At 43.6% G+C, this 15,772-nt stretch overlaps 1 protein-coding gene across 5 annotated transcripts in view; it reads right to left on the bottom strand.

Annotated features, from left to right (window-relative positions):
• ncalda (neurocalcin delta a) overlaps positions 1–15,772 on the bottom strand; it is a 69,712-nt gene that overhangs the window by 42,168 nt on the left and 11,772 nt on the right. Inside the window, exon 1 of one of the 5 annotated variants that reach the window (XM_080768153.1) lies at positions 2,161–2,615. The exons of 3 other annotated variants lie outside the window; for them this stretch is intronic. The gene's annotated coding sequence lies outside the window, so the exon portion shown is untranslated. Of the gene's footprint in view, positions 1–993; positions 1,078–2,160; positions 2,616–15,772 lie in introns of those variants that run through there. One more of the 5 variants, XM_080768155.1, reaches the window with a different exon arrangement.

Genomic DNA, 15,772 nt, shown 5'->3' with positions numbered 1-15,772 from the left:
ACAGCATTTTGTACATACTGTATACTGCATGTGTATACGTCTAATATAAAAAGACAACACACGTCATCACTTCGTCCCCCTGGTCTCTTTACCCAAAATGGCCTCATGTGGTGTTTATGAAGCGCATTTCACAACAGGAAGTTCTGAATGATGGGCCTTGTTCTGACGCTCAACACATTTGGAGTTGGTTAACCCTGAGGACATAATGCACACACACACACACACACACACACACACACACACACACACACACACACACACACACACACACACACACCTTCAGTTGGTTGCCAATCTGAGAACCCATCGTCTAAAAATATAGGAAAAACAGCGTCCTCTTTTACTTGACGTGAGTCAACAGTCTGTCTTGAGAGACTAGGCGTGTTACAAACACTACAGAGGCCTTAAATTGTTTTAAATTAATATTTGTCTTATAATCATTCCAAGAGTTCTTCTGAGGTCACTGCTGTTACGGGGCAACATAAAATGCCGTGATGACATAGCTTACATCATGAAATGAAACAGAACCCTTCCAAGGGAATAGAAGTCCAGGGCCACCATTACTGATGAAAGCATAAATATCTATGTCTCTGCTTAAACTATATTTGACCATCATCATGATGAATTACTCTGCATCCAGCTGACTGGAAACATTGCTTAAAAAAACAAGCTTGAATGGTAACATTATGATTTAAGCTCATCTCTTCTGCTGCGGTGTGTATTTCATAATAATGAATTTAATAATAATATCCAACATGCATACGCACGCATGTACGTATGTGTGTCAAAGCTGTGGATCTAGTCTATACATGCAATTAGGATGCATGAGATACAAGGGGGATTTATTACATGTCTCCTCTGCATCAAAAAACAGGAAGGAAAGGGACTCTAGATATTAGAGGTAAAAAAAACAGAACAAGTGAGAAAGAGAGAGAGAGGGAAAGAAAGGCAAAAGAAACGCAACAGTATCTATCTTCCGATATTCAAACCAACCCTTGTTATCTTTGGTCCCCAGGGTCCGTTTGACTGCTTGCTACGCTTCCCCTCCATTCCACGCCAGGCTGGCTGCCTGGTTGGCATGCTTTTGTCTCAGGCATGCATGAAGCATGGTGAGGGGGTGGCTTACATCAGACTTTTAGTCCAACTCTTCCCACACCACCTACACCCCTGAAAGAAACGCCCACTCTCTCTCTCGCTCTCTCTCATGTAGAGACAGACACATTATGCAGACAGACACGCATACCCACATACCCCCCCCCCCCCCCCCCTTGTTGTGAGCCTTCTCCACCCCCCTCTGGGAGGTCCCAGTGGCAGCTGTGGCATCTGCTTGCTCCCCCCGTTACACCCCCAAACTCCCTCGCTCTCTCTGTTAAACAGAGCCTGCCAGCTCCAGCCCACTACCGGATCTAACATTGGCAACGCTTTTCGGAGTGGCAGGGGGGGGGGGGGCAGAGCCATGTGGAGCCACTGATCACTTCCCACAACACAACAAGTTATATACTCATGGCGATATGTGCACACACAGTCTCTGTCTCTCTCTCTTTCCACTCACTTCCTTCTGGGGACTAGAGGACACATCGGCTATGTATGTATGCCATGACAGATAACAAGGGAAATGCAGACAGATAGTGATAGAGTAAGGGGGGGGTGAGAGAGAGAGAGAGACAGAGAGAGAAAGAAAGAGAGAAGGATAGGCAGATGGAGGGAGAGAAGAGCAAAATACTGAGGAGATGAGGGAGGGAGCAGAAAGCAACTCCTTCTCAGAATCCTAGATCTGAAAGACACCCCGATGCAGGATCTCTCCCCCTCAGTGAACAGAGGAGAAAAAAGTACTCCATTTCTCAGTGGTCCTTTAAGCCAGCAATGCTGCAGAAAGTCAACCCGTTATACCAGGTGTATCAGGAGTGTAGGCACGCAGCAGCACACAGTGTGCATGCTCACTCACACTGCTGCCTTGGAATGCACCTCAAATACTACTTGCACTTCCCTTCTGTTCGAGTACGCAGCCCTCAAAACAATGCAAAAGGGAAGGCAACAAGTCTTCAGCTGTAACACTGTCAACTGTGTGTGTGTCCACCACCCCTCTAGAAGAGGGGTGGTGGACACACACACACACACACACACACACACACACACACACACACCCCCCATAGGGCTTACCTCTCTTGGTAGTAAAAGTATGAGCCTTTCAGCAGTCCATTCCCAGCACTTTCTCTCAAAACTAGGTTTGGCCAGCAGCTGCAGCTGAGGAAGAAGCAACAGGCGAGAGAGGGGAAAGAGAGAGAGAGAGAGAGAGAGAGAGAGAGAGAGAGAGAGAGAGAGAGAGAGAGAGAGAGAGAGAGAGAGAGAGAGAGAGAGAGGGAGGGAAAAAAGAGAGAGAGAGAGAGAGAGAGAGAGAGAGAGAGAGAGAGAGAGAGAGATAGAGAGATAGATAGATATTGAGAAATAGAAAAAAAGATAAAGAGAAAAAGACAGGGGGAAAGCACAGAAAGACGAAAATAAGAGGACAGGTACTTGTCTGTCTGTCTGTCTGTCTGTCTGTCTGACTGTCTGTCTGTCTGTCTGATTCACTGACCGAGGTACAGCTAGCTAGCGACTGACAACTCCCAGCGACTGGCGGGCAACTAGGAGGTTCTCTGTAAGCTCACAGCTGCTGAGTAACAAACTCACTCATACCGCCTGCCTCCCCAGCCTGACGTCAGCCTGGTCACATGACCACGCTCTGGTGTGGTGGGGAAATGAAAGGGGAGGCGACACACACACACACACACACACACACACACGGTGAAAGACAGACGAGAGAGTCACACAGAGAGAGATAGAGAAGCCCATGTTACCGTGGTAACAAGCACACTGTGCCGAAATGATTTCAATAGGTCATTTGACATACACACACAGACCATGCTACTTCTTCTGTTGTACTATACAGAAGGCTGGTAAAAGACTAGTACAGTGTTGCGCACTCACACATCTAGAAAGGGGAGAGAAGGAAAGTGATAGAAAGAGAAAAGAGTGATGTTGTTCAGCAATGATGCATGACTTCCTATGCTTTTCCCAGTTGTCAGAAATAGGTCTCGTCAAGTAGGAATGCACTTTAAACTCCACTTAAGAACGTTTTGCAGTATATAATAAGCAGCATGTACTTCTCTTTACATCGAGTTTGTTTTCACTACTTTTCATGACCTTTTACAAAGAGATATGGGCTCAATTCAACATGGGCTGCTGGTCACGCAAACCCTGAGAATTGTATATTTTGAGGCCATTCCACTTTCTGCAGATTATTTTCAATGAGAATGAAAATGAAAATCTCATCTCTCAACAAGAGGACCATTAATAACCTGACCCATTAAAACCGGGAAAGCATCGGTGTCATTTTAGATTGTATACGTTGGCTATTCAAAAATATCAGATAAACAAGCTCACACTCACAGTGCGTCATTTGAAATGTTTTGAAAAATCTTGAAAGTGAGCTTGCCTACTGCTTGCATGTGTGCAAATTAAATTAAAGTGTGCAAATTAAATACCGGTAATAAGCAAAATAACTGAATAAAACACACAATAAATCACAAGTGCTGTGAGGTGACAATAAAGCTGGGTACCGCAGATCACCCATGAGCAAAAATAAAGAGGAAAAAAAAGCCATTCTGCTGCAATGTCGCTACCAGAGCCTTTTCAGGTAGCGGTGGTAAAGATGCTTGAACTTGTTTGAACTTGGTAAAGAATCTGTCATCTGAATGTAAAGACTTGCACTCGAGCTGGGACTTTCAAATGAAGAATCCATGCACTTTTTTTCAGCTTCTGAGGGATTTCTTTTTAAAATAAGACCGTCAGCGTCAGATTTATACAGATTCGTCAGAGAAAATGTTTGGTTGTGGCTACTAGTAGAAGCTATTCAAATTTGGATATTCAAATTTGGATTTGTCTTCATACAGACAAATCATTAGTCCGTAATAGGCACAAGCCTCAGATTTCTATATGCAGTACGTTTTAAACACAACACTTGGGTAATGATAATGCTGTGTAGTGTGGGGTCCCAATGTTATAGGGCAGGGCTCTTAAATCATACAAAAGAAAAAAAACGGGGGGGGGGTGTATTATTTTGGAGCCAGCCAACCACACTCTTTATCCCATCCCCCACTTTTCTCAAACACCGTGCCCCACTTCTCTCAAACAGCGTGCCCCACACAAACAGCGTGGTCAACTTTGGTCTTATCAAATCCATGTGAATGACATCTGCTGGCCGGATGAATAGATCAGAGTGGGGCCCAGAGCAGAGCCAAGCTGGACATTGTAGGGTGGGGTGACGGGAGCGAGGGCAAGGTCACCCCCACACCCCTCGACTACTGTGTGTATGAGTATGCACGGCTTGGCCTGGCATAGGTGGGGGAAGGGAGACAGAGAGAGAGTGGGAGAGGCGGAACAGAGAACAAACTAAAGAGAAGGCGAGTGAGAGAGAAAAGAGAAGTGGCGAAGAGAGAAGACAAGGCCACTAGGAGAGGAAGCAGTGATGTCCACAAGCCCAGTTCATTGAAAGAAATTCAACAATGACCACAGCTAAAAGGCTGCTCACATTCCATGGCTTCTGCTGAGGACAGCAGAGAGGCTAAGATGAAAATGTGACCAGATGAACCCCAGAATGTTCACCCCAATTCTGGGGTGAATTATCCAGCAAAAATAGCACAACTTATCTTCAAGCTCACAACGTGTCGCAAGTTCAAGGCCAGGGACAACTCAGTGAAGGAATGACAGAGCTGAGATGATGCAAGGAAAGGAAACGAGAGTCTGATTGTCAGATGGGTAGCTAGGTAAATTATTTAGACTAAAGCCTGAGCCCTGGGATTAGCCGGCGCTGGATGTTTGACTGTGTGTGTGTGTGTGTGTGTGTGTGTGTGTGTGTGTGTGTGTGTGAGAGTGTGAGTGTGAGTGTGAGAGTGAGAGTGAGTGTGAGTGTGTGTGTGTGTGTGTGTGTGTGTGTGTGTGTGAGGATGTTTGTGTGTGTGTTCTAGGATGTAGGAGTTACAGCCACTGGAGGGAATGCGTTCCTTCAGAGGTACTCAGGAAGCAACAGTGTGGGCTTGGAGAAGAAAAAAACGTGGAAGTGAAAACAAGTTCTCTTCCCAAAGGGGGAAAAAAGGAAACGATGTGCAGGCATTCAAATTTAAATATAAATAACTACATATTTTAACATTAACATAATAATATAATAAATCACACACTCAAAAAACAGCCAGAACTGTCAAAACAACAAACAGTATAGCCTTAGAAGAGCTTTAGAAGCGGCTGCTGAAATGTATGTTCCATCTGAAATAGTTTGAAAGGTTTTAGAGAATTAAGACCAACACACAGTACTATAATAGCTTAGATTGTCTTACGGTATGTCACTCAGTGTAACTGGGCAATGTATTTGTTCTACAGGACAACTTGTACACATGTATAATACTGCACTGTTATTCTAAACAGTGCAGTTGCGAGTTGCGACTAGTTGCAAGGCGTTGCAACTAGTCGCAACACCTTAACAGTTTTAAGTCCAATCCACAGAAATGCAACTCCTTGAAACTGCCATTGGGGAAAATGTGGACTGGCCTCAGAGAGAGTCAGAGCCCATATCCCCCCCCCCCCCCCCCCTCTCCAACTAATGTAAAAGAAACAGACAAAAAGAGAAAGAGACGCATAGTAAAACGTGACAGTCTACATGCAAAATATGCATGTCCTCCCGACCACGGCACTGTACAATTGTGCTACTAACTGAGAGTGTAAAAATGGACCCATAAGCAATGCACACGCATACTACGAACACACAGTCTAGGAAACCTTGTCACCCCATCTCTTCCCCTCACAACGACACGTTGTGAGCTTGTAGATCTGCTATTTTCAGCATGCGACCAAGCATACAATGACTTGTCAGTCTTGTCTTTTAGTTTTACTGGATCTCTTCTCCACTAGTCCATTTAGTCTAGTTCTTATTTCTTGATGAAATAGTCAGTAATGTATATTTAGTTTTAGTCATCATAGCTTTTATTTAGTTTGACAGTGAAGAAAGGTAGTCGACAGACATTTTCGGTCATAGTTTTAGTCGACAAAATCAACACTGATACAGAGACCGTGCAACTACATCATGTGTACACACACATGATGACAACTACATCATGTGTACACACACATGATGACAACTACATCATGTGTACACACACATGATGACAACTACATCATGTGTACACACACATGATGGGAGAGGCACCGGTAAGTGAAGGTCCATGTCTCATTAACACATACTGGATGTGACAACAATACCCCGCACGCATATAACGTGCGCACATGCGTCAACGTGCACCAGATCCAGAGTGAAATAGAGAGGGAGAAAGATGCAGTTTGATACTTAAGCAATATAACACGAGAGTGTGCTTTACCGTCATTAATGGCATGACTGTGTTGCTGCAGAAGTGCATTAATGACAGTAAAGCACGACCCTCGAGTGTAATATAGCGATTATACAACAGTTACCCTTAAAGAAAAACCATGTCAACTCAATTTCATTATAACTAAGATATTCGCAAAAATAATCATACTTTTTTAATGACAGATGTAGTCACTAGAGTCTAGACTAAATCCAAGAAAATCGCTAGCATAGCAACCCAGTTGGCTCCGCACTGGGAGATTATCACAGCAGATTTTTATGTTTTGATTAGGTGTTCCATCATGCTCGTTTAAGCATGGCTAGGTGGCTACTTCAACCAATGAGATCGCTTACTCGAAACGACCAGTTGTATAATGCATGTTACTGACAGTGTAAGTGTTATTATTTGGGCATGCATACTGGTGGAGATGTGCGTTCCACTTTCTAGTCTGTAACTGAAATATGCAAGGAAGGGGTAACCATGTTACTACACTTTGACATGAAAAATACGCTACATTGTCTCACCGCATTGAGCCTTGTTGTTGTTTTGTCTTTATGAACAGAAATCAAGTGCATTCCTGACAGTAATATTTTATAATTGATATTATGCCTAGGAAATACCTGCCTACAAAAACAAACAATCAAACAAACAAACTCCTAACACCCTCAAATGGTTATGTTAGAATTTAGATCCATGTGGTGAAAGTACAGTCTGTGATTGTACAGTGGGGTAATGTACCACCTGTTAGTGGAAAAGATAGCCAACTACATAATTTGTGTATCTATTACTGAGTCATGTGCTGTGTGTGTGTGAGTCGAGCAGAATGCAAATACATCAGTTAGAGGGAGGACAGATAGACTGCACCACCAGAAGAGAAGAAGGGGAGAGATGAATCTGTAAAATGTGTAAATGGTCAAATGGTAAATGGTGCATTTATATAGCGCCTTCATCCAAGGCGCTTTACATAGATTGTGTGCATTACATTCACCCATTCACACACACATTCATACACCGATTGCGGCGGAAGCCATGCAAGGTACGAACCAGCACATCGGGAGCAATTTGGGGTTCAGTGTCTTGCCCAAGGACACTAAGACAGGAGGAGCCGGGATTCGAACCGCCGACCCATGGATCATTGGACGACCTACTCTACCTCTTGAGCCACAGTACTGTACTTGTACTGTACACATGGATACATGCTCATGCATATACAGTAAATGCATGTTTATGCAATTGTTCTCAGCGATTAGGGTAACCACAATTCTAACCCACAATCACCCATATCAGATCACAACACCAGATCGTATTATTCATCTTTGGGGTACAAAAACGTACTGCAAAAACAAGTTAGTGGTACAAACTGGTGATGTCATGTTCCATCTCTGTCTCTGCTCTCCAGCCACATTACATCCGTCTCTCTTTTTGTTTCTCATTTCCAGCTACTTTTCAGTCAACTCCCCAGACCTGCTATCCATCCAACAGATGCCCTCAGACTTTCCCTTCATTGTTCCCAATCACCTCAGTCTCCTTTCTTTTCGGATTCAGCCACTTTCACAAGCCCCATCACCTTGTTCCCCTCACATGGTTTCACAAGCCCCATCACCTTGTTCCCCTCACATGGTTTCACAAGCCCCATCACCTTGTTCCCCTCACATGGTTTCACAAGCCCCATCACCTTGTTCCCCTCACATGGTTTCACAAGCCCCATCACCTTGTTCCCCTCACATGGTTTCACAAGCCCCATCACCTTGTTCCCCTCACATGGTTTCACAAGCCCCATCACCTTGTTCCCCTCACATGGTTTCACAAGCCCCATCACCTTGTTCCCCTCACATGGTTTCACAAGCCCCATCACCTTGTTCCCCTCACATGGTTTCACAAGCCCCATCACCTTGTTCCCCTCACATGGTTTCACAAGCCCCATCACCTTGTTCCCCTCACATGGTTTCACAAGCCCCATCACCTTGTTCCCCTCACATGGTTTCCCTGCCCATCTCCACACCTGCTTCTTGTTCCCTCATTTATTCCTATAGACCCGCCTCTTCACTCGAAGGCACGGGCCTAAGGCACAAGGAAACGACACAAGTGGTTTGATTGATTTAAAGGCGTAACTGTATAGAATAGTTAGCTAGAAAAATTATATATTTCTAGCTAACTATTCTATACAGCCATATTATGGCTATAATCTCTCTCCAATCTCTAACATCTTTTCAAAATACAAACAAAGGGAAAAAGCACATTTTCATATATACAGTAGCTGCATTTTATTTGGGAAATGTGTGAAGATGAAGAAATGAGCTTGGATTATGGAAAGGTGGGTTATACAAGCTGACAGGTGGCTCAAGAGCATTTTAACAGATTGTATGACCCACTCCATCCTCGATGATTCAGGAGATACACTGTAAATAGAAGCCAAGGCAGTCTGATGACCAATCTCTCCCCCTATAGCAGCATGTCCAATACAGAGGATTAACCACGGTCCACAGTCTCAGCTTGCCTTATCAGAAACAGCACATTGTTAAGAAAGAGTTGTCACCTCCTCCTTATGAGTCATTCTCTCCTCTGTATTGCTTCCACACAAACACACGAACGCAAGTATGTGCGACACACACACACACACACACACACACACACACACACACACACACACACACACACACACACACACACACACACACACACACACACACACACACACACACACACACACACTCTCTCTCTTGTATGCACGCAGCACACGCTGTCTGCCTTGCATGAGTGATATACATACAGGAATAGAATTGTTGTCACGGCTTAATGATGATGGTCTATTGCCATGGTGGGTATGGAAGAGTACATGCAGACTGGATAAGTGGAATATGGAACTCAGGGGAGCCAGACATTGCACTTTTATTTTTAACTATTACAACTATTAACCATTATGTCCTGTGAGTCAGGCACTTATTACACTGACACCCAGCAGGTGCTCGATAGGTAGCCAACTAAGTAGTGTCTTGAAAAGCTGAGCCTGATCTTACAGCTCATTTGTTTAGCAAGGCTACAACTGGAGTATCTTAAATATACGGTAACACCACCATAACTAGGCTTTGTACAAGATATGCAAGTAGATTTTCATTAAAAACAGCACAATGGAAAACTTACTGAATCTTGAGACTAAAGGCCTCTGCAGACACGTACGTCAGCTATGACTACATGCTGATATGCTTTGACATCTCTATTCAACGTCCTTGACAAATGGAAATATTGTCTTCAGACATTAAAAGGCAAGGCTTGTAATAATATATTTCATTTGTATGAGCTGGTACACTTATATTTGGGAGCCTGCAGGTTTGATCAAAGTGACTACAGAGGCTGTCTATAACTTTGTTTTGGTTTGATGGACTCCTTCTGGCATGACAGTAGATTAACCTTGGATTGTTTCACGGTATAAGTGTCACGACGACCCGGGTTGCCAAGGAAACGAAGCAAGATGGGATCCACACTCCACAGACGACAGCTGAGGTGATGACGAGACATGAACCAATGCACTGTGTATAAGAAACAATGTATCGCTGTTTAAACTTCCGAAAAATATATCTGGAACCTACAGTAGCTCTAAGCACTTCTGACCCTTGTAAAATATATCTGGAACCTACAGTAGCTCTAAGCACTTCTGACGCCTGTAAAATATATCTGGAACCTACAGTAGCTCTAAGCACTTCTGACGCCTGTAAAATATATCTGGAACCTACAGTAGCTCTAAGCTCTTCTGACGCACGTAAAATCTCTTCTCTGGAATAAACCCAAAAATATGTTTTTAATAAGAAGTTTCATCTGTTTACTGATTTATTTAATTCATATCTGACAAATTGATATGGACTTTACTAGAGGAAAGAATCACACCTGTGTGAAGTGAGGGGCGCTCTTATCATCGTGTAGGACGAAAATAGCCGATTTGCTCGTCCACATATGATGTAAATTATCCATTAATTGTCAATGGGAATTTAATGTTACACTAATAGCTGAATCCCCTCAAAAATCAATGATATCTGATAACACTGAATTCTGATATGCATGGTGCGTGTGTCACTGAGGACCTGAGGGAGTGCTGAGTGAATTCTGATATGCATGGTGCGTGTGTCACTGAGGCCGATATGCCCATATATGGGCATGCCATATGTATCGGAGAGATCAACCTCACACTCGGTGCACGCACCGCTGAGGACTTGAGGCCCAGGAGCGGATGTGCCTAGTGGGAAGTCAGGGAGTACGCTGATGTTATCCATACGTCGTTACACTGAGCTGTATTAGACTGACCTGGATTGCCCCACACTGGGATGAGTAAGGCTGCGAACGAGGCTAGGATTGACCTGGACCATAATTATTGGGCATGCTTGACACAGATCTCCATATATGGGCATAAACGGGAGTTGGGCACAGACAGACAGATGGGTACAACGGTGGGACATGCATTTCCAACTTGCATCGTTTCCGAATAGGCCTGTGACCACTGGTCTAGTCATTTTTGGCGATTTTGGAGTAACTAAGTGATGCATTAAAAAAGACCACATTTTATTCAAATGATGCGAAGCCTGCGGAGCTAGTTCAGGCAGGCAACTTGTGAGCGCGCCTACTTGATCAGGTGACTACTGATCAGAGCGGCTATTTAAATCTGCCTACCTGCTCATTCCTGGCTTCTCTCCTGCTGTGCAGTCGTGTGCTGCTGCTGTCTCCCTGCCTCGCTCGCTGCTAACCTGCTGCTCATGCAAATCCCACCGCCTCCCCAGCATCCACCTGTATAGAGCGTCGCAGTCCCGCCCCCTACCAGGGCCCATGAACTGATTCTCCGTTCATTTTCCTCATAGATTTTTCAGAAAGTATTTATTTAAAGACGTTTACGCCGCGGACAAAGCCAACTCTTGTCGTGACAAATCATGACAACAAACCTTTCTTGGGCTGAACAAATAATTAGAAAGAAGAAAGAAACGGCAGGTTACAACACTTTTTTTTGTTGTTTTTCTTCTCTGTAATTATTTGTTTGGTCCAAAATATTGTGTTTGTTGTCATGAGTTGTCACGACTCGAGTTGGCTTTGTCCACGGTGTAACCGTCTTTAAATAAATACCTTTTGAAATGTCTATGGGAAAAATGCATTGGGAATAATTTCCTGGGCCTGGCGTCGTCATGAAAGGGGGTGGGACTGCGACGCTCTATACAGGCTCTGTTTCTAGATCCCCCTGCATGGGGGTCTTATTCATTGGCTTATAATTTAACTAAAATGTTAATGTTACAGGGAATGAATAGGGACAGAGCCCTGATGCCAATCTATGCTTCATATATCTATGTTCAATTATGCTCAATAAATATATATCCTAAATTCACTCTAAGAGTTGTCTGACTGAACTATGATTCAGTTGTCACACTGACTTTCACTCCACCACACCAGGCATGTCCTATAGTTGTACAGATTGCATGCTGCATTCCTATACAGCCTGTTTGTTTATTGCTGTGATTGATGTATGTACTTTTGAGGGAACAGACAAATGTACACATACTGTATACATTTCCATGCATGAAACGCTGCGCTATGTTTCACATGGAAGAGGAAATAATCAGTCCATTAGGGGCCCTGTGATGCGTTTGTTTTGTTCAATATGAACATGGGTTGGTTTAATATGGTATCTATAGCAAGAAGTGCAATAGGTTCAGTCAGCAAAGTAGGGGGCTATGAACGAATAGCATCAGCTGGACCTAATTATAACCATCAATTATTTGAGTAGTAGCGTCAATCAATCAATCAATCAATCAATCAATCAATACGGAAGTAGGGTGCTTATGTTCTAGCTATTCAAACCAGACACAAAACTGCACAAACATCTGCATTTGTGGAATATATTCATCATTTCTTTTGCTCCCGTGAATTTAAAGTCAATTGATGTGAAATGAAAATTGGGCTAAAAGTCTTACGTCAATTACAAATGTAATTAAATCCACTGCAAAAACATAAACTCCCAGACAGACACTGAATTCTAAGTCATGTAGTTCTCCACAACCTGGGGCTGTGGCAGGGCTTACATTGCCTCTCACGGTCTGCTGTAAACCTAATAATAAAGAACTTTGAACTTTGATGCTATTGCATTAACAACCAATTAGAATTGTACATCAAAGTTAGGTATGTAAAAGGTAATTACACTCCACACGATCAACCGAGACGCAAATACTTTTACTGTGCTATTATTACATATAGACAGAGGTGTAGTGTGACAAAGTAATATATCCTGCTAATGATTACCCCAATGATTGGAGTTGTCTGGATGGTAAACAGGCCCTTGACCAGATGAGCTGTCATGTAAAGGAAGTTCAAAGACTCCACTGCAAGAACATGACATACATACATACATACATACAGTACATACATACGTACATGCATACATGCGTACGTACGTGCGTGTAGATAGGGGGGAATACCATGGACCTGTAGTCAGCTGCAGCTGTCTTTCAGCTGCAGCTGAAATACATAGGGCTCATAGGGCTCCATTTCCGTCACCGCTAAACCCCTTATCCCTAAACTTCTTTGCCTTTTTTGTTTTTTTTACTATTTTGCAAAACTTTTTTGAATAGTTAAAATGGCCAATGTGTCAATGTAGATTGGCTAGTTGAACTATTCAAAAATGTTTTTCTAAATAATAAAAAAGGCAAAGAAGTTTAGGGAAAATGGAGCCCTGTGTGTGTGTGCATGTGCATATGAAATGGTGTAGATTATTTAGACATCCATATCCACTAATTGCCGCGCGCGCGCACACACACACACACACACACACACACACACATACATACACATACACACACACACACACACACACACACACACACACACACACACACACACGTGTGTGTGTGTGTGTGAGCAGCATCCTGTGCTTGGGTGGATCTGGGGGCCTGGGAACTGGGTGATAACTACACAGAGCTTTCCCCAGCTCACCAGAGTCATGGGAAACCACACTGACTGACAGCAACAACACATGTACAGTACACACCACACACACACAGCTTAACTGTTCAAGATTTACATCAGTGGTTCCCAATCTGTGATAGAGATAACAAGATTTTTTTTTGTCGTTGAGATTGCTGCTTACTGCCTGGCAGCTGTAACAATTGCGGTGCTGTGTCAAACTTCTAAACCAATTAATGTCACCGCCGATAAACAATCTACACCGCCTTCAAACTAGAAGCCATACATTCTTAAACTAGTATACTCTAGTCGAGTCCATACCCATCCGGGGGTTAAGAACAGCCAAACTAACACACACGTGCCGACATGTTGTGAGTTTTCAAATAGCCAATGAATTATGTTCAAAGGGAGAAGGGCTTTGGACCATATATAAATGAATCGTCTAGCCTGCCAGAACCGTAGGCTACGTTTTCCAGGGTTTATATTCTTTAATCCATGTTTTGATCCGATCGAATCGGTAGCTGCCGCTCGTTAGCATAACAGTCAAAGTGGGACAGACTTGCACTCTACATATGTGCTGCTTTCAATGGCCAGTATCTCCAAATCGGCGTAATGAATGTTGTTTCTGGTAAAACAAGGTTTTTCAACGACCGACAGCAGGCGCTGCTCGCGGTCGGGTTTTTCCACCACCGACCGAGTGAACAACCGGTGAAGACACCACACACAGCATTTTGTCATTGTAACATCCGGTTACGGATATTTGGCTCTTCAAAATGAGGGTTGCGTGCGATAAATCCTCATTGTATTACACTGTCACACGCAGTCTTTTTTAGTTTGGTCGATATTTGAAATTACATGATTAACATAACTCAGCTATAACAGTAGCCTTGCTGTATGAAAACTACCTAGAATCCCGCTCTATGTGGTGTGAAGTATGGGTCCAAACTGGCGTAGGATATGAAGGAGAACAAGCAACTACTCAGGACATAATAGCCTGATAGTGAACCAGGTTGCGTGACCTGGATCTGAAGCTGTGAAGCCATGGCAGTTCACAAAACAGGATGCGCAACGACCCACCCTCATCAGGTGCCGTGTTTGGGCTGTGCTGCTCTCCTGTACTTCTCCCACGCTTTCTCTTTCTCTTTCATATGCACTCACACGCACATACTGTACGCATATACGCAGACACTCGTGCACACAGCAGACAAACAACCCCTTACTAACTTCTATATCACCAGGTGCAGGCCACCAGGTGTTTTCTATCCTCTCCAATCCATCCCACCATGCTTTTGTAGTCTTCTTCCTCTTTATCCGTCTCCCCTGCTCCTCCTTCCACTTCCATGTCTCTCCATGTTGTTGATATAAATCCCCTGGCCTGGTTCCAGACTGCAGGTGGCTGAGTCTTTCTCTTTATATCACAGCAGAGGCCTAACAACCTTATTGGACCTCTATCTGACTGCCAGCCAAAGTGTGTTGTGTGAGTGTGTGTGTGTGTGTGTGTGTGTGTGTGTGTGTGTGTGTGTGTGCGCGTGCGTGCATGCGTGCGTGCGTGCAAGAGAGAGAGGGAGAGAGAGGGAAAGAGAGAAAGAGAGAGGGAGAGAGAGACGAGAGAGAGAGCGAGAGAGAGAGAGACAGATAAAGGGAAGGAAACACAGACGTGGTTATTTTGTCATGAGTGGGAATTTGGATTTAATCAGATAATCGAGTTAGGAATGTAATAACAACGACGGTAAATCTATGGCTCTTTAGCTCTCCAATAGAGGCATTTGGCTAAACAGCCGAGCAGACAGCATATTAACTGAAGACAGCCTTTGAAAAGGTTAAAGACCCAACACCATTCACTCGCAAACCCTTTCCATAGTTTACTTCGTAACACTACTGTCCGCTAGGTCCACTATAGGATTATTTACCAGAAGTTGTAAAAAAGTCCATACTAGTAGAGAGCAACACTTTACCGAGTCACAAATCACTGAGCACATATCCGTATTACGGACTGGTCTGATGATGATCACAGTTCACAGTAAAGGTATATATGTGCATTCAATTACAGTATCTTTGCTATGCACGGTTCGTGCAAAATGTATATCGCATGCTGACTATATTGGCTGCATAACAACAAATCCAGTAGACTCTACAGTTACAGTCTACAGTTATCGGCAAAAGACAAAATATCCTAAATCTCATACGTTATCGACTAGTGTCATATGATGACATCAATATATTACTGCTATATTGCCCATATCGCCCCCCGTATGTATGTGTGTGTGTGTGTGTGTGTATGTATGTACGTACGTACGTCACCATCAACAGCCAATAACCAGCATTCTTGGTGTTGTAACTAAGGTACAGTATGTATCAAGGTTGGTATAATTAAGGGTCGGAAGGATTTAGAACAACAGTTGTATATTAGACATTAGTTAGCGCACCTCATGGCGCAAGTTGGCAGC

The sequence above is a fragment of the Protomyctophum bolini genome, assembly GCF_963924005.1.
Source record: "Protomyctophum bolini genome assembly, chromosome: 7".
NCBI classification, from domain to species: Eukaryota; Metazoa; Chordata; class Actinopteri; order Myctophiformes; family Myctophidae; genus Protomyctophum; species Protomyctophum bolini.
Note: the sequence above shows the minus strand (reverse complement) of the source record. Positions and strands in the feature narration are given on the sequence as shown.